This window comes from Camelus dromedarius, chromosome 13 (assembly GCF_036321535.1).
Source record: "Camelus dromedarius isolate mCamDro1 chromosome 13, mCamDro1.pat, whole genome shotgun sequence".
NCBI classification, from domain to species: domain Eukaryota; kingdom Metazoa; phylum Chordata; class Mammalia; order Artiodactyla; family Camelidae; genus Camelus; species Camelus dromedarius.
In genome coordinates this window covers 38,281,884-38,305,413 of record NC_087448.1, presented here as the reverse complement: position 1 = coordinate 38,305,413, position 23,530 = coordinate 38,281,884, and the positions used below count along the sequence as shown (strand labels likewise).

Below are 23,530 nucleotides of genomic sequence, written 5' to 3'. Positions count from 1 at the left end.
CCCGAGTTACTAAAAGGGCTTCATTTGGTACGTCTCATTTTTAATCCAGCTGGTTTCTCTCTCAAAATACAAAAATGCTAATTAACGTGAAAACAAACAAAAATTCACCCGTCCCTACTTAAGATATGTGGGCAGACAAAAAAAAAAAAAGCCACCTTTTATATGATTTCATTGATAGGGAACCTCCAGGATAGGTAAAGTCATAGAGAGAGAAAGGGGATTAGGGCTTGTCATGGGCTGGGGGAGGTAGGATGTGGGGTTCGCTTTGTATACAAGCTTTTACTTTGAGGAAGGAAATAGTCTGAAACTAGTGGTGTTGGTCTCACAGCATTGTGAATGCACTTAATGCTCCTGAAAACTGCACAATTTAAAATGGGAAAAGGCTAAACTTTATTCTTATAAACTTAAAAAAAAATAGAATATACTATAATAGAAAAGAAAAATATCTGACTCCATAGAAGATCTGTTATTTTGGCTTTAACCCTGTGCCCTCTTTTCTAGGCTTAATCTTACTAGCTCTGCACATTTTGTAAAACAATGTTGCCTTTAGCCTGAAATATACAGGAGAGCCTATTTTCAAGGCTCTGATCTTGAAGGATATTAACACTTTTGCACTTATATAAAGACAACAAGTTTCAGATTAGAAAATAACTTTTGTTTTGTTAGAGGTTTTACAGAGGCACTATGACCTGGTCTACGTAGACGGCTGCAGACCAAGAAAATGGCAGACTAATATCTTGGAGAGCCATCTTCCCCAAGTCAGACTTCAGGCTCCTTTTCTACCAAAAAGGGGAGGGGCTGTGGTTGGTTGTTGCAAACTTGTTGGTGTAGGATTTCTTTGTTCTTGGAAACCATTGCAGCTGTCCATGTGGGTCAGATCATGGTGCTTCTGTAAAACCTGCAACAAAACAAACTTTTTCTATTCTGCAACTTGTTACCTTTATAGGAGTGCAAAATTGTTAATATCCTTAAAGGTCAGAGTTTTGAGAATAGGCTCTCCTGTTTATTTCAGGCTAAAGGCAACATTGTTTTACAAAAGGAGCAGAGCTAGCTGGACTAAGTCTAGAAAACACAGCAGAGGGTTAAAGGAAAATCAACAGATCCAATATGGAGTCAGATTTGTTCTTCTCTATTACAGTGACTTTTGGTGAGAGCTAAGATGATGATTCCTGGGTGGGTCCTCCACTGTCCCAGTCTGGAATTCAGGCAGGATCACTGCCAGATTCCCCATGGCTTTGGACATGATCTCCAGCAGAGAAAGTGACAATTATTGGATTAAAGTTACCTGTCAAAATCCCTTCAATTGCCTGTAAACTATACCACAGCAGGGGATGTCTCATTCACCAGTCAACTGCCAGTCTCCCCTGATGCAAGGGACCAGCGTCGCGGCGGGATCCATGGTGGCCAGGACAGTGCACCTTCCTACTTTGCTCTCCAGCCTTGGCTTCCTAAATTTGATGCTTTGAAAGCTCCCATCCCTCTTCCCTCTGGCCTGGTGTGAATGAACAAGATATCTGCACCCACCTGGGCTGAGCCCAGGCCACGCACACAGCCCCATGCACACAGCCCACCATCTGCTGTCTACCCCCGGGCTCAAGTGGACCCTATGAGCTCCCCCACCCCAAAGGTCCGCGTGCCCAGTGTCTCCGCCCTAGGGGTCCAGATCACCATCAGGACCATCAACCACCCAAGGCCCACAGGCCAGTTGCTGGCAGCCTGGGATCACCCTGACCCATCGGGTCAGATGAGACACAGGGTGCGGGGATCAGGGTGCCAGGGCGGGAATTGGAACAGCTTTCAGCCCAGCCTGCCTCGCCCTGTAGCCTCAGACATTAACTATGAAGGTGCACACTAGGCTGGATCCCCCGCTGGTGGCAGTAGTCATCATTACTGGAGCCCGGATTTCCCCACCCCAACCACAGGGTTAGGGGTGAGGGAGTGAGCTCAGGGTAGGGGTGCACACAGAGTGAAGGGGATCCCATGGTGAGGGGGTATAGGTTGAGGAGTGTGGGGGTCCTGTGGTGAGGCATGAGGGTGTAGGGGCCATAGGTTAGGACCTAGTAGGACGGAGTGTCAGGACACAGACCTCGGTGTGAGGAGAAGAAGCCCTTTCTTTAAGGTCTGGTGGGAGACTGGGCCTGGCCAGGGGTGGGAGGGTAGTAACAGGGAGGGGAAGGTGAGCAGGGGAAGTGGGGCTGGCGGGGTGTGGCCTGGCCTAGGGCAGTCGTGGTTCTAGTTCAGTGCCAGGACCCAGTCGGTGGCGGGGTGAAGGCTCTGGGGATGGAGACCAGGCGGGACGAGCAGGAGGGGCCCCACCTGGCTCCTCCCGGCCCCAGTGGCCAGGTCCGGTAAAGCAGGAGACCCACCCGAGCAGTTTGCGCTGCAGGCGGGAGGAGGAGGGGCGCGCACGCGCTGACGGACAGATGCGCGGACGCTGGAACCCGCCCAGAACGCGTGGAAGCTGGCGGCAGCCGGTTGCTCCTGGACCAGCTCCTGGAAGAGGAACACGGCCTGGGTTCTGGGCCGCCGCTTACCCTTGGTTTGGCTGCCGCTCCCGGGCAGTTAAGGGGGCGCTGGTGGGGGCGCACTGCTCAAAGCCGGCGGGTGACGCCTGGGCTGTGCGGCTGAGGAGGCGCACAGGGAGGGGTGCGGAGGTGAGGTCCAGGCTGCGCGTCCCGTTAGGACCCTGAGGCGGGTCCCAGCCGCCGCTGTGGTTAGTGGTAACCCCGCTATTAGTAGTTCCTGAAACCCGCGTTTTTGCCGCCGCTTATACCCGGGTTTAGGAGGGCAGGTACAGCCCCGGGAGGTGGGAGGGTACCGGACGGCTCCGGAGCATCTCCGACTGGCCCTCAGACCATGGCCTGCTCCCAGGTGGCGAGTGTGGTGCGGTCGCGGGGCCTCGGATGGAATGGGGGCTGCCCCATGAGAGCTCCTGGATTTGCTCCCATCTTCCCCGCGGCCTGACCTTGGGGGCGGCCTCTAAATCCCCAGGTTCTTGTGACTCAGGTTACAGGTCAGGCTGCCCCTGGGAGGTGGGCGCAGTGTGATCATTGTGCTGGGATGGCTGCAGAAGCAGCGGGAAATGGTCGCAAACCCCGTGCCTTCACAGGGCAGCCCCAGTCCCGCCATCGCAGCCGCCGCCATTCCCCGACAGCACAGCACCTGCCTTCCAGGAGCAGGCTGGCCTGTAACCTGAGTTCCACGAATCTGGGGCAGCAGAGGCCAAACTCAGGCCATGCGCTGGGGAGTTTGAAGCAAATCCACGGGCTCCCATGGGCAGACCCCATAACCCGCCACTGCCTTCGACCACACCGCGCCCTCCTTCCAGAAGCAGGCTGACCTGGGGACCGTGCCTGGAGCAGCAGAAGCCGAGCCCTAGACAGGCCGTGGGGGAGATGGGGGCAAGTCGACCAGCCTGCCAGGTCGCTGCCCATCTCCATGCCGCTGCCCCAGGTTCGTGGATCACTTGTTTTCAAGTCAGTGGGTTCCTGAGTGGCAGGCGCGGTGCAGTCAGGAGGCGGGGTCTGCAGGGAGGGGTGCTGCCCCAAGGGGATCAGGTGGACTTGCTCCCATCTCCCCCAGGGCCAGATCTGGGGATGGCCTCTGCTGCCCCAGGTTCGCAGGACGCATGTCATGTCAGCCTGTCCCTGGGAGGAGTGCTCAGTGCACTCGGGGCAGCCTCAGTGGCTGAGAAGGATTTTGGAAGTGGGCTCTAGCCCAGCATAACTAACTCTCCTTTCTTCTCTTGCTTCCTCAGTTGGTGGCTGTATTGGCTTTTTCATTATAGGTTATTGCTGGATAATGAACATAGGTTTCTGTGCTATACAGAAGAAACTTTATTTAAAATCTATTTTTATATATAGTGGCTAACATTTGTAAATCTCAAACTCCCAAATATATCCCTTGCCATCCCCTTTCCCTGGTAACCTTAAGATTGTTTACTAAGTCTGCAAGTCTGTTTCTGTTTTGTAGATTAGTTCAGAGTGTCTTTTTCTCTCTTTTTTTAGATTGCACATATGAGTGATATCATTTGGTGTTTTTCTGTTTCTGGCTGCTTTCACTTAGAATGAAGATCTCTAGCTCCATCCATGTTGCTGCAAATGGTTTTATTTTGTCCTATTCATGGTAGAGTAATATTCCAGTCTATAAATACGCCACAACTTCTTTATCCAGTCATCTGTTGCTACATTTAGCTTGCCTCCATGTCTCGGCTATTGTATACAGTGATGCTATGAATACTGGGGTGCAGGTATCTTTTCACATTGGAGTTCTTTCCAGTTATATACCCAGATGTGGGATTGCTGGGTCATAGGGTAAGTATACTTTTAGTTTTTTGAGGGATTTACATGCTTTCCATAATGACTACACCAAACTGGATTCCCACCAGCAGTGTAAGAGTGTACCATTCCCTCTACAGCCTCTCTAGCATTTATCATTCATGAACTTCTGAGCGATGGCCATTCTGACTGGTGTGAGCTGATACCTCATTGTAGTTTTGATTTGAATCTCTGTTTGTTAGTGATATCGAGCATTTTTTCATGTGCCTATTGGCCATTTGTGTCTTCATTGGAGAAATGCTTGTTTAGGTCTTCTGCCTATTTTTGGATTGAATTGTTTGTTTTTTTGTTTTTAAGTTGTATGAGCTGTTTATATATTCTGAAAATTAAGGCTTTTTTGTTAGTCGTATCATTTGCAAATATTTTCTCCCATTCGTAGGTTGTTTCCTTTTGTTTTACTTATGGTTGCCTATGCTGTGAAGAAATTTATGAGTTTAATTACGTCCCTTTTGTTTTTTTTCTCTTATTTCCATTGCCTGGGTAGATTGCCCTAGGAGAATGTTGCTAAGATTTATGTCAGATAATGTTTTGCGTATGTTTTCTTTTAGGAGATTTATCATGTCTTGTCCATCTGCATCTTAAGCCTGTACTCTAGATCTGTGCTTCAGTTTTGAATTTTGAGCTTCTTAGAGAACACCTACTCTTAGCTCATATGTCAGATTCAACATGTCTAAAGCTGATTTCATAATCTTTTTTCTTGCAGCGTCTCCACTTATTCAGTGGGATAAACATTCTTCTGGTCTTGAATACCCAAAGGCTTGGAATGGTCTTTGATTTATATTCCTCTCACCACCCTCCACATATTCTCGGCTTCTGGAACTGTATGTTTTTGGTTTCAAATGTCTATTCTGATTGCTGATACTCTGATGAAGAGCGTTCATCCCTGATACATGAATTTTTCCTTCTGCTGAATTCTTGGATATTCTCTCCCCCCCCTTTCAGTCAACCTACAGTTTTGACCCTCCAACATCTAGAGTCAAGTCAAAGACTTACCAAAACCAGATCTCAGCCAGGTAGTCTCGACCCTCCATCACTTTGGCTTTACCTTATGTGTTCCAATCATTATGTGACTTAGCCTCCTTGGGTAACCTGTGCCTTATTAAAAACCAGGAGTCACCAGCTTTTTCCTATCCAGTCCTCAGTTAAAACAGCTTAGAATTGCCCTGAGAACTAGTTGGAGCCCCATCCCCTTCATAGAGTCTTCCCTATTTACTCCAAATACTTCTAGCTCCTCTTTGTATTCCTGCACTGTTCATGATCGGTGGCCTGTAATCTAGGCTTTGAGTACTGACTTGGTACAATTGCCGGGTGGTTTCCAATGTGTCTCCTCACTTAGCTGGTAAGTGGAGAAGACTCCCTTGTTCAGCCTCCTTTATACCCTCACCCTGCTTAGCATCGGGCAATAGCAGGCATCCAGGCAGTGCTTACCTACTTTATTTATTCGCAGGGGTGGTGGTGTGGAGTATAGCTAATAACTATTAATTCAGTGTTGCAATTAAAAAAGAAAGCCAAGAAAATCCATAAAACTTTATCTCCATGTTCAGTTTAGCGCTTTACCTCAACAGTTTTCTTAACTCTGTGTTTACATTCACATAGTGTTCAGTGCTTGTACAGTTCCCTGACGCAAGCAGGTGAGATGTCATTATGTTTGACTTTCACGTTACATTTCATATTGGATATATTTGTGGAATGACAAAACCTTCTTTTATAAGTAAATAGCCGGAAGCCCAGAGAGACAAACAGCGTAACCCAGGGTCACCTGGTTAGTGTTTGGCACAGGCCAGGACCACGGTTCACATCTTCCAGCTGCTCCTCTTCCAGTGCCTTTTCATTCCAGTGCTGGGAAATGTAGCCCCATCAGCCAAATGGCCAAGTCACATTGCTGCCCCTTTACCTGCCAGTGATGGCAGTGCTACAAAACGTGCCAAAGGAAAGGTCAGAAATAGGAGTGATAAAAGACATGGAAGTGCTGGAAATGGATCCTCAGCCTCTTTCTCCCTATTTGAGCGCCTCACAGGTGTCCCACTCTGACACTGCTGTTCATTGATTATAACACAGTTTTTAAAATCAGACTGATCTTTTGTAGGACATGCTTTTATCCTGGTCCCTTTCCTGCTAGTAGTCACCGTCATGGGCAGAAAGTGTCTGACTGTGCTCTGTTTGTCACGTAGGTGGGAGGGGAAGTGGGAGTCGGAGCGGGTTGAACTGAAGCTGAGCTTTTTACAGCTCTGTTGTTCTAGGACCAGAGCAGTTCCACTCCTGCTTTCATCACCTCTCCACCTCTGAGTCCCAGCCACCCACTCCTGCCTGCTTCCCCACATTCCATGTCCTGGGGGAGGACAGGGTGGTTGGCAATGCCCCCTCCGCCCTCCGCTCTGGGAGGTTCAGGAGTCTGCTTTAACTTTTGAGCTGTTTTGGTAGTGGGGCTTTTCCAGCTTTTCTAGACATCTTTCCAGCTCTGATAAATTGGAGATGTAAATTAACCATACAAGTACTATACTAATGTATTCAGTGGCATTAATGTGATGTTGTCTTTAAGGTGTTCTGTGACTGGATAGGAGGTTTTTAACACAGGATGCTTCACATCCAATTCTAAAGGCCTATAGGATGCAGGTGTAATTCAAGTTCTTACATGGCTGTAAGGCAGAAATGGACATTATTTGGTAATATGAACATATGTTCATAGATTACGGTTAGTCCACCGGCTCTGTATCTAATAAAAGTTTAAATTCCAAATGCTTGAAGAAAATTTGCAGACCATGTCTTTTTGCCTGTAACTAGTTGCAAAAACTGAAATCAAGACTCTACCACAAGCCACAGTGTTTCCCAGTAGAGAAACCCTCTAATTTTACAACCTCTAAGTAATGCGGTGGTACTTTGGGTGAGATGAGGGATGCCAGAGTATTTTGTTGGGACACTAGAGTGGCATGACAAGTATTCTGGGACTGGTTACAGTTGAATCTCTGCATCCTATATCCTGGACTGATTACAGAGGTAATGTTAGTGCGGTAACCAGCTTCTGAATGCAAGTGTAGCTAGGAAGACAACAGAGAAAATAGCAGGCATATAAAGTAATGGAGAGACTTCAGAGCAGTACAAATGGTGACTTTGACACCACCAGCTGCTGACGTGAACTTGGCAGGAATTTGTGAGAAATGGTGGGTGTCACTGCAAGCAGGAGAGCCCTGCAGCTTTTGGGGTGAACAGGCAAAGGGGAGAGCAGATATGGTGACCACCCGGGGGCTGAGTATTTGTGTCCTGAATGTGAAAATGTCTGGTCTCCTGTTCAATTTTGCAGCCACAACTTCAAGTGACTCAGGGCATAATTTCCACCGGAAAACCATAAAAACATAAACAACCTCTGTTTCCCAAAGTGTTTTTTCTCGATCTGAGATGATTGTCCTGTGGTGGAAGGTAAGTGGTCGGTGGGTCCTATTACATCACTCCCTTTCACTAAAAGTCTACCTCGCTGCTTTTCACCCTACTGCTAGAGGTGCTGCCATTCTGTTACACCTAGACCTATAAGACGGGCTTGCCTGAATCCTCACGTGAAGAGGAATAGTTATGTGCAGTTTTAAAAAATTGCTTGGGTCATGTGGTCCTTTGTTCCCTCCATTGGAAATCACTATTCCAGAGCAAATAGTATGAATCTATATAAACTATATTGTTTGTAAGATGTCTTCAGAAGTTTTGCAGTAGGTTTAAATATTTGCTTGGTGATGGCCTCTTGATTGTTTGAAGGAGGCAACCCTCACTAGGGGCTTTGTTGGCTCCCTTAGAGTTCCCTTACTGGCAGTAGAGTGTTCGTAGGCAGAGTTAGAAAGTTAACTGGGCTGAGAAGCCGTATTTGCCCGCAGCTGGGAATTGGCAGAAGAGTCATTTATGGAAGGAAGGCTTTAGGATTATCTGGTAGCAGAGTTCTGGGATCCAAGCCCTGGGAAACCTCAGGTTTTGTAGAGTATGTTCTGTAACAATAGGCTATTGGATAATTTTAACACTTGTTATGGGATGTAGAGTTGGGGAAAGACTTAAAAGTGAAAGAACCTTAAAAAATAATCTCCAATATTTTAAAGAAGACAGTACTCAGAATGAGAGCTTTTCTGGAAAAGACTAGTTATTCACTTCACAGGGGAAGCAGGGAGAAGGTGTAACTGCACTTACGGTAACTTAAAAGGTAAACCTTACCCTCCCACTTAGCTGCTTCCTGGTGTACGTTCATATTCCACATCTGCAGTTTTAGACATGATGTGTCATTTTCTGGTACTCCATTCTGCTTCTGAGTGAGAGACTGACGCAAAGTCACATAGCAATTGAAAAATTGCACAAAAGTATTTATTGTTAAAAATGTAGATATGTGGCAGGGTGCTGCATTTGCAAATGACTTTCAGTATAGAGAACACTTAAAAGAATGCAGTGTTATTTCTTTTTTTATTCTTTAAGCCTTTGAATAGAAAGAAGGATTTCTTTGCAGAGTTTCTGGAGTACATCAGAACAAGCAGGAACTAAAAATAGCTTTAAGAAAGCACCAGTATAGATGTTGCTTATAGTATGGTATCTGTCTTAAAGTTAACTCTTTAAAGCAGGAAGTTGTAACTCTCAATTTCTTAAGCAAATATAAACATTCTTGACTCTTAATGACATTCTTTGTGGGGTGAAGCCGCTTTTGCTTCCATTCTGAGCATTGAAAGGCCTTCTACGATACTTCTACCAGTCCACAATATTTTATTTTCCGTCTGTTGTGAACTTGTTATTAAACTTGAAGCAGATATAAATATCATTAACTTGCTACATATGTAGTTATTTAGTGTTACATAGTCAGAAAGTTTGTGTACATCACACGTATCTACATAATTCCCCACTTTCCAACTGTGTTCCTGATGAAAGGATGGTGGGAAATGGCATTATGAGGATATGTCTTACAGTACACAGTGTTTCCCCTGTTCCCTCTACCAGATCTGGATGTTCTTTCATCTTTCGGCTTCTAGAATTTCTAGCTCTTTTTCTTAAGACAGGTGTAACTCATCCCCCTGCTCACACACACATGCGTACACACACACACACACACACACACACACACACACACATTCTGCCGTAGGGAGTAGCGTGCACCATCCCATTCTCCGACTCCAGCTCTGGACCCACCCACTGGAGGCAGTGTCTTGCACGAATTCATTTGTAAGTTCCTTTTTAAAACTCGAGTGGTCGGGAAATAGGACTGATATCCACACCTAGTAGGTAGGCCCTCAAGGATAACTTCTATGGTTAATGCCAGGTTATCTTAATGTTTGAGTACCTGGGTTTCATGTCTTCCTTTACCACCTGTGTGACCCATGATTCCCACATTTCTGTCTCCCGTTAGACTTTTTCTCTCCAACTCTGGACTCTTATAATATTCTGCTGATTTGGCTTCTTCACTTGGAACTCTGATATCTTAAAACCAACATGTGTAAAAACTGAGTTCTTGGTCCTCCTACCCCCCAAACTGGTTCTTTCTGCAGCCTCCCCCATTCAGTTAGTGGAAACTTAATCCTTCCAGCTGCTTGGGTCAAAAATCTTGGAGTTATTCTGACTTTCACTGACATACCACATGAATTCTGTCAATAGATCTGGTTTGACACTGCCTTTAAAACATATCAAGAACCCAGCCACTTCTCACCATGGCTCCTGCCTCCACTGCTGCTTCCCTGTCCTGAGCCACTGTCCTCTCCTCCTGCATAGCCCTTCTCAGTAGCTTCCCACCTTTCATCTCTGACCCGTTTGGACTATTCTCACCCGGCAGTCAAGTGAGCCTTGAAAACCTAAGTTAGATTGTGTCGTCCTTCTGCAGTGCCTCCCCATTTCACTCCGGGTAAAAGCCACAGTCCTTACAATGTCCTCCAAGGCCATACAGGATCTGCACTGACCCTTCTCCGCAACTCCAGCCGTGCCCCCATTCTGGAACATGCGAGGTCACTCTGGCCTTGGTGATGGTTATTCCGTCCACCTGGGACTTCTCACCTCCTAGTCTTAGTTCTAACCTCAGTTCACAGTGTGCCCTGCTCTGGTATTTAATACAACATCACCCTCATCCTATACCCTCAACTCTCTTTACTTTGCCCTTTTTACTTTTTTCCATGGTTCCTCTTTCCTAACATGCCACCTCCTCTGCTGCTCTGTTGTGTGAATTGTCATCTCCACCCCCACCCCAGCTAGACTGCAACCAAGCTCCGTGAGGACAGGACTTTTGTTTTGTTTATTGATCTATTCCAAGTGCCTAGAGTAGTCCTGGGTACATAGTAGGCCATCAAAAATTATTTGCTGAATAGATTAAAAGACTATTTTAAAAATGAATCATCCTTTCAGGAACAGGTGAGGAAAGGAAGCTGCATGAAGGAAAATGGTGCAGTAAATAATGATATTTGCCTGTTGTACTATGTGTGATATATATATGTGTTTTAGTCTTAATTTGGTATCTCAGTTTCTTAATTTAATAGCTGTATTAAGGTGTAATTTACAGGCCATACAATTCACATATTATAATTGTACAAGTCAGCCATTTTAGCTATTTCTAGAGTTGTGCAACTGTGTCCTCAAAAAGTCCCCTTGTGTCCGTCCATATGTAGTTTGCCCTCCCCTCAGCGGCACCCTGATTTTATTTGTTTTTGTTTTTTTGGCAATCATATCTCAAAAGAATAATTTACACAGCAGTACTAATATAGCTTTGCACTTTTAGAAATGACACACTTAAATATGAAATCAGCAGTCATTGCTGAATGTAGGCAGCAGTATCAGACATCAGTGAGAAGAATGGACTTCAGTGTCAGACTGGCTGCAGTCTTACCCAGCTCCACCATTTACCAAGTTACCCAAATTATTTTCTGTCTCAAGCTCTATATCTGTTATATGGGGGTAATAATAGCAGCTTACAGAGTTGTTGTGAGGATTAAGCAAACAGGGAAACAAAATTTAGTATAGTGGCCAGCTTATGTTATTACCTAAGAAATAGCCTTGAAGGTAGAGAGCAAAATTCAAATCAGTTTCTAAAGTATGTGTAAAATATGATCCAGTTCTTGCCTGGTTTGTAAACATGTATGCCTACTGCAGAATGTAAAAGCAGACTAATTTCCAACAGAAAAGATCATTTCTCAGCATTTCTTTCAAAGGTATTTGCAAAATAATTTTTACTAAATTTTCTGTGCCCATCTCTGACAGAGCTTTGACACCAGGGAGGTAATTATCTACATTTTTGTTAAAATGATGCTGACCATCAGGAAGTGTTCTGAATTATATTTTAGCCTTTATGTTGGGAAATATTGTGAAACTTCTTCTAAATTAATGGGGGAGGGGCATTCATTGTAGCTCTTGTAGCCTGATAAGGCTTCACTAAATTATCTTTTTTTAAATTTTAATTAAAGTAATTAATTAATTTTTTGCAGGGGGTGGTAATTAGGTTTTTATTTATTTTATTTTTATAAGAAGTTTTGGGGATTGAACCCAGGCCCTTGTGCATGCTAAGAATATGATCTTTCACTTGAGCTATACCTCCCCTAAATTATCTTTAATAAGGTCTTTTTCTCTGTTTTGTTATTTTCTTTATGTACAGATGCACAAAGCAGGGTCATCAGAAGCCTCTCAATTCCAAAGATGATTATAGTGAAAAACATTGCACAGTGACAGTGAATCCTTGGAATATGAAGAAAGATTGTAAAGTCCTGAATGAATTAAGAAGGAATTGTTACATTAACTTACATGTAACCATGGCTCTCTTACCTTTATTTTTCACTTTATAATGAAGATATTCCTCACCCATCAAGGTTGCTTTGTTAGATATAGGGAATATCTAAAGCCTTTTCTGCAAGTTTTTTAAATAAGTAAGAGCAGGTAATTTATCAGAAGTGTGAATGGTGTAATCTGCTCTGTCTAGTATGGTAGCCACCAGCCACATGTGGCTATAGTGAATTGAGATGTTCTATAAGTGGAAAATACATAATAGATTTTCAAGACTTCGTACAACAAAAATAATGTAAAATATTTATTAATAAGTTTTAAAAGTGTTAATCACACTTTTGAAATGATAGTATATTGGATATTTTGGGATAAATATAATTATTACTGGAATTATTTCACTTGTTCCTTTTTATTTTCTAAATGGGATTACTGGAAAATTGTGACTTGCACTATGTTTCTATTGACAGTGCTGGCTTCTAACTTATTGCAAATAATATGAAAAAAACTTTGATTAAATATTTTATAATTGAGTAGTTGATTTCCATCATATTATTTTCAGGTGTACAACACAGAGGCTCAACATCTTTATAGATTATATTCCATTTAATGTCACCATAAAATAATGTCTATATTTCCCTGTGCTGTATGATACAGCCCTGTAACCTATCCATTTTATACATAGTACTTTTTACCTCTCAATCCCTTACCCCCTTCCTGCCTCCCTCTCCTCCTTCTCCCCATTGGTAACCACCAGTCTGTTCTGTGTACCTGTGAGCCTATTTCTGTTTTATTATAGTAATTAATTTGTTTTATTTTTTAGATATACATATAAGTTAATACATAGAATATTTGTTTTTCTTTCTCTGACTTATTTCACTTAGCATAATACCCTGTAGGTCCATCCATGTTATTGCAAAAGACATTATTTAATTTTTTAATGGCTGAGCAGTATTCCATTGTGTGTGTGTGTTCATGTGTATATATGTGTGTGTATATGTGTGTATATATGTAAATATGCATATATATATAATATACCACAACTTCTTTATCCAGTCGTCTGCCAGTGAACATTTGGGTTGTTTCAGTGTGTTGGCTATTGTAAATAGTGCTTCTGTGAACACTGGGGTGCATGTGTCTTTTTGAATTATATTTTTCTCCAGACATATACCCATGAATGGGATTGATGGATCACACGGAAGTATATTTTCAGTTTTTTAAGGAAACTCTATACTGTCCTCCATAGTGGCTGCAACATTTACATTCCCACCAACCGAGTAGGAGGGTTCCTTTTTCTCTTAAAAGGTCAAAAATTCTCTACATTTATATACTTTCCTTACAGTTTAGGACACAATTTGGCAAAAGCCAGATAGAATTTAATAGGAGTAAATACAGTATTTTTTCAAATGTCCATGCATTATGGATAGATATGTTATTGATGAGTTGGTTCCCTATTTTTGTAGATGCAGAAGTTTTTATAGCTTCACAGACATTTCAGTCTTACAGAAAGAAAAATGTCTTTGCATTTTGCTGAACTTCTCTGGGTGGCTTTATCGAATTTGGTCCAGGCCTGCAGAGGTGAATACACATCCAAACCTGAACGATTTGAATGTCTGCAAGATTTTAAGAGTCTAGAATGTCAGATCTGGAATATAACTCTGGTGAATTACATCAGTGAGTGGACTCAAGAAAACTCCATTTGAGTGCAAAGCCTTTCATAAGCCAAAAAAGGCTTTGAAATTCTGGCAAAGCCAGAGACTTCTGTGCGCCACATATGGCCACAAACCTATGGGGACAACCACAGGCCTTCTGGAGTGCCAAGGGAATTCCATGTGAGGAGTCCAGCACTCACAGGAATCCAACAAGTCCCTGCCAGCCAGAGCACCTTCAATGCTACTGTGGTGTTTTGAGCAAATGTCTTTTCTTCAGGTTCAAATTGGTTTGTTGTTTTTTTTTTTATAAAAGAAAATCAAACAACTTCTTGTTCCCTTGGTGAAAGTAAAAGCCTAACATTTTCTGTTTTCTTTTGACAGAGAAAACTTGAGCCTATGAATCTAAACTCATCTGTGATGGTCTGCAGCTGGGAGCAACCAGATCAGTGTCAGTCCCTTTGCAGCCGTTGGCTGGGAGCCTGCATGTTCCCTGGAATGATATTTGAAACATGTCACCCTAGCCGTGCCTTTGCGCTGCACTGGGAGGCGAGTCAGTCAGAATCTGCATTATGGAATGTATGTTTCCGATCCAAAGCTAGGAGATCTTTTTTAATAGCCAGAGAATGTAGTCATAAATATATCTATTTATGTATTTATGCAAGAACAATTTTAAAGTTTTTTTATTATAAAAATTTCCCCCCAAAATTGAAAATGAAAGAATATTGGAATTAAAATCCAATGGAATTAAAAACAGTGGAATTAAAAATCATCTGTAATTTAGTTATACATAAAGAATCTTAAAATACTTCTAAACATTTTTTTTTGTTCAAATGTAGATATTTTTCCCTTCCAAAAATGAAAATTATTATTTCACATTTTTTTCTTTTTCCTTTTATTATATATTCCATATCAATAAATATAATTCTTTTAAATCCCTTTTAATGGCTGTTTAACATTATATTGAACAGATATGTAAATAGTCCTAGGTTTAAGAAATTTAAAAATTTGTCATTACAATGCCCCTGCAAAGAATATTTTCGTGTTTCTACTTTTAGTTACTAATTTGGACTAAAAGTTAACAAGTTTACTTTTCTTCATCTAAAACATTGGTTATTTTATGAATGAATTGTAAGGATTTTAAATAACTTTTCAGTAATTTCAACAAAGAAATTAACTTTAAGGCAAAAATGTATGATGGTTTGCAAATCTATTTTTATTATATCTTCACTTTTACCAGTGTCATATCTGTGTGTTTTTGCACAAGTGCTTTAACTACCAGCAATGTAAGAAAAATCTGTGTACTAAAAATGTGAAAATAGTTTCCTGGTTTGTGTTTTCATTCTCCCAATATAGGTTTTGGATGACAAGCTTGTATTTGCAAAAGTACACACCCTGTGGGAGGTGCTCTGTACATACGCTGAGATACTGTACATAAAATTGCCTCTGAATCCCAATCATCTGAAAACCCTGTCCTCAGCCTTTGATAACTTCAGCTGTCTTATGAAAGTCCTCCAAGTGGATGAAAGTATCAACAACCGGAACAAGAGTTTTTCATTGCCCTATTTGAGAAGAGCTGCGTGAACGACTTTTATATTCAGGATAGAGATACATTCATCAATCCAACCACCAGGAGCCGCACTGTAAGTCTAAACCGAGATTAGCTGCTGTCTTGGGTGTGATTTAGAACCTGCTGTTGAATTATAAGTGATTTGGTTTTGTTGGTTTGGTTTTTAAAAGCTGCCCATAAAAAGGAAAAAAGAGAAAGAAAAGAAATATGCCTACAGATTCCTGTTAGGATAGTAAACAGTGGCTGGTTATTTACCCTGTATAAACCACACGCTCTCTTAGAATCTATTTAGGTTTACTTCATCCTTTCTCAGATCAAGTATCAAGTAAGGGACAGTTTAAAAAAATAATTCAGGATTAACAGGCTTATGAGCTCCAGGATCTGCAAGGCAGCTTTCCCTTCCCATGGTGTAAGTCAAATGGCAGAAATGAAATAAAGCACCTCATGTATCCTCCAGTGTTAACAGGAAAAGGCGAGTCTTCTTGACCTTGTTTTTTCCTGGGTAAAATGAAGATAATATGTCAGGAGTCGACAAGCCCATTAAGGCAGGAACCATGTTGTCTTGTTCACTGCTGAATCCCAGGCACCAGGAAGGCTGAGTTTAACAAGTGAGTGAATGAATGAACTGTAGTTCCCACAGAGTTACCGTGTGGGGCAGTGTGGATTAGCAGCTAAGAGCATAGACTCGAGAGGTGAAGGTACAACTCAAGTGATGGGGCTCATGCTTAGCATGCATAAAGTCCTGGGTTCAGCCCCCAACACCTCCTCTAAAATAGACAAATAACCCTAATTACCTCCCCACCCCCCACCAGAATTACCTTATTATCTCCCTGACACCAAAAAAAAAAAAAAAAAAAAAAGGTAGAAGTGGCCAAGAGCGTAGACTCAGGCTGGAACACTTGTGCTGGTTTCTCGCTGTCTACCTTGTAAAAGTCATTTAGCCTCTGTGTTTATCAAGTTCCTCATCAATAAAATGGGGATAATAATACCCACCTCGTAGAGTTGCTATGGGGATTAATGAATCTGTGTGAATTTTAGAACAGCCCTGGCTAATAGTAAGTACTATGCATCTGTCAGCTCTTTTCATAATTACTGACAGATGTTATTATCAACCAAAGAAGTATTAGTTCTTTGTAAGGGAAATGCATGTTAGACCATTTCATTTATCATTTTCTGTAATTCAGGCTTTTTCCATGTGAAATACCGTTTTCTGTCTGTGCACTAGTAAGTCACAGGGCTTTCCAAATTTCATCTCTCTGAGTTCTTGTCATGATGACAATACTGCAGAGTTTTGACATTTTTTAGGGACTCCGTCTGAGATGACAGCAACCCCTCAAATTCAGGAGCACTTCTCTAACTGACAACATCTCGCATGAAATGAAGTTTGTAAAATGTAAGAGCTTCAGACGCTAAATGATGCCATAAATGCAAGGATGTTATATCTAAGCTCTTTAAATAAATCCTGTCATTGAAATAAAGGAAATACTATATTATAGTGCTCTATGACTTTGTTATCTTTGCTATCCGTTTATCTGACTCTCTAAGACCAAACAAAGCAAAGACTGAGATTGATCATTACTACTGTGTGGTACACGTATTTGTGGATGAAGACAATACTGAAATGCACTGTCTAAGATATTAAAATGGACACTAAACAGCTGCTTGATGCACATGCATGAACAGAACAGGGAGCTGGGTGCAGGGAGCAGACACTGAGCTTCCTGGATCAGAGACCCAGCATAGCAGTCCAGCCCAGCAGTCCACATGTTTTATATTTATATCCCAGCAAAATTAATAGTGAGAGTCTGAAATGAACTTTGGGGACACTTGCAAACAGCTGTCATGATTACTAATGTGGGACACCAGGATTCTACAGTGTTTAGTTGGCATCTGCACACAACCATTTCTTTTCCACTAAAGCCTGTTGTAATTGCTGGTTCCACATCCAGGCTGAGGAATCATCTCATGTGGTGTTTGGGAGGGAGGTAAGTGGAGTCAGGACCCATGCTAAGGCTGGGTGGGTAATAATCTGGTTCTAGTACAGGAGAAAGGAAAGTAGGTCAGGTGGGAAGGAGAATGACTGGATTTAAATTTTGTTTCTTGAGTAAGCTAAATATAATAACATCATGTCAAGTTTCTTTATTGTTTATATTCCATGTGCTGTCACCGAATAACTACTGAATTGTGGGGACAAAAAAGCCTGGGTTTTAGAATTGACCCTGACCTAAACAGCCAGAGTCCAGGTTCCTCTGGGTGGCCAAGGAGGGGGCTGCTGCCTCCACTGCAGCAGTTTGGGCACTTGGGTGGCCTAGTTTTTTGCTGTGGAAGACTGGCCCGGTTGTAGGACATTAAGCATCTGCAAGGCCCTCACCAGGTACCCACGGTGGTCCCCGGACTGTAACATCCAAGTGTTCATTTCCAGCCACGTTTGCAAATGACCCTCAAGGGGTTAGTATTAATCCTGGGTGAGAATTATGAAAAATTATATGGTACCTCCATCCCTTCTGGCAAAGGAGAGCCCCTTATTTACAAATGACCACAAAGTGTTAGCACCACATTTTATTAGCAGAACATGTGAACACGTGGTGACAGTGACGCTCACCTGTTTGCTTCTACTTCCCAGTGCAACTTCAGCCTCCGTCAGAGGACCTCAGCTGCCCCAGCGAACAGGGCCTTCTGTACAGGCAATGGGCTCCTCCTCGAAGCATAGACAAGAAGCAGCCCTTAGATCTCATCAGGTGAGCTGTTGTGGAGAGCACTCCAGTGGGAAGGGCTCAGGGTTGCTCTCATGGCATCTGAGTGTGACAGTCCTCCTAGAGTGTTACCAACCAGGAAGCCCACAGGAGCTCTGAGCTTTGTTGCCCCAAGTTTTTACTGAAGTCTTTATTACAAAGACATGATTTATTGGGTCACTACCGACATGGCTAACCCAAACCCTAACTGTCAGTCAAACCTATCCTTAGCCCTAACATTTGATCCCCTTCCTCTCCTGATGATCACTCACTTGTCACAAAGCTCAAAGCCCCACTCCTCTAATCAAATGGTTGGTGTCTCTGGCTGGCCAGTCCCCATCCTGAGTCATCTTATGAACACAAGCCATCCAAGGGTCCACCATGAATAGTAAAGACACTCCTATCTTGGGAAATTTCAAGGCTTTAGGGGTTGCCGTCCAGGAACTGGGAACAAAGACCTACCAAATTCTTCATTAAACAGGAGTAAATGTTAGGTTTCACTTAAATTATATAATAAGAGAAGAATTCTCACTGCTTTGCTGTATCTGCTGTTCGACACCGTTTCACTACACCACGTGAGTGTAATGTCGCTCTCAGCATGTGTATTCTCAGAGCACCAGCGCCGGCTGCTCCCCAGGAGCTTATGCTGTTTGGGCAAGGCTGCTGGGAGGAGGAAGGCCAAGGACAACTGAGCAGACAAAAATAATCGGGCTAATAAGGAAACAATTTCAGATTGAAATGAAGGAAATAATACAGTATTGAGATGGGAGACTTGGGGGGAAGTGAGTCAAGAAAGCTTTGAGTAGGTTACATGTGAGCTGAGATGGTGATAAGGAGGCTGGACTTTGAGGATCTGGGATAAGTCACCCCAGGAATAGAGGCAGCTTGTCCATTGGCCCCGAGGCACAAATGTGCTCAGCAGGTTTGAGGAGATACTGGAGCCAGCGATGGTGAGAGTGATGAGACGTGAGGTTTAGAAGGGCATCAGGAGCACGGAAAGTAGTGTAGACTCTAAGTGCAGTGAGAAGCAGTCATGATAGTTTAAGGACTAAAGTAATTTTCTCTCACATTTTGCAAAGATAATGTGGAGAATGAATTGCAGGGACCCAGGAAGCAGGGAGGCCGGGTAGGAGGCTCTTGGAGTGTGCCAGATGAGAGATGGTGGGAGCCAGGGAGGAATGCGTTTGGGGAGTGGAGCTGACAGGATGCAGTTATGGGCTGGCTGTGGATGGTGAGGAGAAGAGAAGGGTCAAGGTAGCCCCAGGTCGGCCTGGAGCCAGGTGCCTGATCTTCCTAATCTCAGTGCCCCATTCAGATGCCCACCTACTTGGGCAAACCTCTTAACCTTCCAAGTGAGGGTTTTAAATCACTGAAGACTTTTTGTTTGTTTCACATTTTATGGAAAGATTCAAACACGTACAGAAGTAGAGAGAACAGCACAGCCAGCCTGTCTGTATCAGTCACCCAGCTCCAGAATTATCAACTCAGAGTCACTGTTGTTGCATCTTTCATCTCCACCTCCTCCCCTCCCCCACTACGGGATCATTTTTAAGGCAATCCTACATAGCTTAACCTTTCATTAGTGAAATGACAAGGTCTCTTTCAAATACAATTGGAATATTCCTTTTTTTTTTTTTAGGGTTGCAAAATAATTCCCTGATTGTCACAAAAATACACTTTTAAGTAGTTTTGGGGTTGAAATCAGGATCCAGACTAAGTTCACACATTGCAGCTAGCATATCTCTCAAGTGGGTTCTAATCTATAATTTTCCTGTTTCTCATTTTCCTTGAAATTGCTGAGGGGTTTCTCTATTTCCTGTTTGGTTGATTTCACTCTCCTCTATGGTTAGACTTATTTGTCCATCCTATGTATTGGCTTTAGCTAAGTGATTTGATCCTCCCCTAAAAGCTTGATCTGATTGAGGTTCAACTTTGTGCAAGAATATTTGTTATATGAAGTTTTGTATTCCTATCATAAGGTACATAATGTCCAGTTGACTCTCGTTTTTGTGATGACAGCAGCCAATAATGATTGTCACCTGAGATCATTATTTCATAAGGGATTTTATTTCATGTGGTCATACTCTAATTTCCTCCCTCAATTATCAGCAGGATTACAGTCATAAAGAGGCACTTTCTCATTAACCCAGGTTATCCTGAAGAACACAGTTTTAAAAGAGGAAGTTTATATATTTGTAAATATTTAAAGTTGATACATTTTTCTATTGTTTCTAATTTTTTTTTCTAATGGAGGTACTGAAGATTGAATCTAGGACCTTATGCATGCTGAGCACACACTCTGCCACTGAGTGTACCCCATCCCCCTTGAGATTCATATTTATATGATATATTCCTTCTGTTATTTTTGTTTTATGTTATACAGAATTTGATGGCAGGGCAATGGGTTTGATGGCTATTTAATCATTCTTTATGGGCTTTTGGGGTTGGTGTGTGTGTTTGTGTTTGTAAAGAAAACAATTTTCCCACTATTTTAAGTATGTTTTGTAAAGGAAATTATGTTGATCTGTTCCCTTCTCCTGGTCCATGTATTCCCTTGTTGCTTCCCACTAGTGGCCCTTGAGCACTGTGACAAGACTAGCATGTCGTTAATCCAGGTTGAAGGAGATCTGAAGAGATTTATTCAAGGAGATGATATTTGTAGACAATGTATTGGAAAGTATTGAGAAAGTTATTCATTAGGAGAAGGTCTGGGGTTGAATTGTTAAGCGCAGAGAAATCTAAGCTATGAACCACCAAGACAATTATTAACTCCAGGAAAAACAAAGTAGGGAAGAAAAAAGTAAGCCTAGCAGACAACTTGCTACAGCTGTGAACAGTCTGTACAGAGTCCTAATAATGTAAAGCAAGGATACTGAGCTGATCATAATTATAATGTATTTGTATCAAAAGGTTGGAAGAATGAAGGTTTGGGTGTGTAGAGGAGATGTGGTTTGAAAGAGAGCTTAATATTCATTTTCCAAAATAGAAAGTTAAATAGGTGTTACATAAAGCAGAAAAAGGCAGTAGGCTGTGTTACAAGGATATTAGTCAGAGATAGGGAGTTTTTATTCCAAGAGTCAGCAGTCGGAGCTGAACATTGTTGCTTCTGGCCAGGAAATGGGGCGGTTGTTGGGAACTGCTCCTTTTTACAATCGGTGTTCGAGAACTGTTTGACTCTTTAATGAATGTATGGTATAAGTTTGATAAAAAGAAATCAAAGCAGAATTTTGAAAAATTGATGTTAAGAATTGGGGTGTTTTTGACAGAGAGAGATAACAATCAGACAAAACTACATTTGAAGGGATCCTCATTATTTCTAGCCTTTCAGCAAGGACTAGGGGGGCAGACATCTGTTTAAGGTTCAAAAATTCTTTCTGACCTTCTTGCCAACATGTAAACTTTGGAAGTAATGAACTCCCCGTCATTGTAAATATGCAGGCAGAGGCTGCCTGACCAGCTGTCTAACTGTAGCAGGGTGTGTTTACCATTGGCCAGTTGGAGCAAGCAACTTCTAATATTCTTTCAGTTTTGAATGTGGCATTTTCAGGATGGATAGTTGATAAGAATGTATTACAAAAAGCTTAACAAGAAAGAGTCCAAGACATCTCAAACCCATTGCCAGGGTTTTCTCTGCCAGACACCATCCTGAGCCTGCCATCTGTGAGCCAGGACACAAAGCCCAGACACATGAGAATGAACACACTTTGTCCCTCCTATCTGATTTGGCATCGGGCTCAGCCCTTTCCCCCATGGAATGGTCCACGCCCAGGTCTCTGACGATGGAGCTGGTCTCACAGCAGCCCTGTGAGCGCTGGACCAGCCCTGCGCTGGACCAGAAACTTCCTGCGTGAAGTTTCTCAGGACTCCAGGCTGTTCTCAGAGCTGAGTTCCCCCTAGACTAAGCCCTCGGAGCTCATCTCAGCTCCAGACTGAGCCAGAAGCCTCAGAGAGAACTCAGAGCTGAGGAAAGCCACAGGTTTTACCCAGCACTGCTGCATCAGCAGTGCTCCAGCTGAGGGAAGTATCAGCAGCAGCAAACACACCTGAGCCGCCGCCTCATTGTTCCGCCTCATCCCTAAGCACTCTGTGTCTGCCTTTCTGTGTCTGTCTCCCTTTCAGGACCAGCCTGGCACCGCTTCGTGCCCTGCCTCCTTTCCTCTAATCTTGCCTCCCTGGCCTGTTCCGTCTACTCCAGATTAACTGAGTAACATTGAAGGGTTTTTGAAACCTAGGAACAGCCGACGTGCTAGATACAAAGAATACAGGGCAGTTCCGTACTCAGCCACATCCCTCCTGCCCTCTCCCATTCCCACAATGAGTTTTATAAATATTTTGTCAGAGGGACATTGCACTCTCAGTTGTTATCATTATCAGCCATTTCCTTATTATCTGTGGTTTACGGTGCATTTGCTCCAGGGAAATTCCCAAGATAAGGCAGGAGCAGATGACTGAGCCAGTTGTTGAAGTCCACTTGTGTCAAGCCTGTTAAGAATGATCTTTGGCGGGATTTGTTGAATGTGCCAGACTGTCCAGTGAGTGGTGATGATCCCCTGCATCTGCTCCGGAGTCGGTCTCGTCCCCTCCTTTGCTCTGTTCTCATTTATCTCTCTTCAGCAGGTGAACCAGTGATCTGTACTTCTATGATACGTAAAATACTTCTTACTTCACGGTAGAATTGGGGGCTGCTGTGAAAACGCATATGTTTTAAGTGTGCATTGAGTCAGAGGTTTAAACTTAAAGCCCCCTTGATTTAGAATCAGAAATTAGTATGATGGAAGGAGGGTATAGCTCAGTGGTAGAGTGAATGCCTAGCATGCATGAGGTCCTGGGTTCAATCCCCAATGCCTCCATTTTAAAAACAAATAAATAAACCTAATTATGCCCCACCAAAAAACAAAAAAAAAAAAAGAAATTAACATGAGGATGAAGCTACAGAGTGAATATGTGTGTCTTCTGAAACTACCTTCTGTCTTTCTGTAGGAAATTCTACGGAGAGAAGGTCGGAATCTACTTTGCTTGGCTGGGCTATTACACTCAGATGCTCCTCCTGGCAGCAGTCGTGGGGATGACTTGCTTTCTGTATGTATATTTTAATCAAAATAACTGTACTTAGAGGTAACTTCTCTTTATTCCTTGTTACGGTGCTTACTTAACTTAGAATGACATTCTCCAGGAGCATCCACGTTTCTGCAAATGGCCCTATATTGTCAGTTTTTATAGCCGAGTAGTTTTCCATTGTGTAAATATACCACTTCCTTAGCCAGTCATCCGTTGACGGACATTTAGGCTATCTCCATGTCTTGGCTATTGTAAATAGTGCTGCTATGTATATTGGGGTGCAGCTGTCATCCTGAAGTAGGGTTCCTTCAGGATATATGCACAGGAGTGGGATTCCTGTGTCATATGGCAATTCTATTCCTAGTCTTTTGAGGAAACTCAATACTGTTTCCACAGTGGCTGCACGAAACTGCATTCCCACCAGAAGTGTCGGAGGTTTCCCTTTGTCCACAGACTCTCTAGCATATGTCATTTGTGGAT

At 42.8% G+C, this 23,530-nt stretch overlaps 1 long non-coding RNA gene across 1 annotated transcript; it reads left to right on the top strand.

The window, feature by feature from the left end:
* Positions 1–14,237: 14,237 nt before the first annotated feature.
* Positions 14,238–23,095, top strand: LOC135322739 (uncharacterized). The gene is made up of 4 exons (XR_010383513.1): positions 14,238–14,269; positions 15,047–15,333; positions 17,895–17,998; positions 22,973–23,095. It is a non-coding gene; the product is annotated as an uncharacterized LOC135322739 (long non-coding RNA).
* Positions 23,096–23,530: the final 435 nt, after the last annotated feature.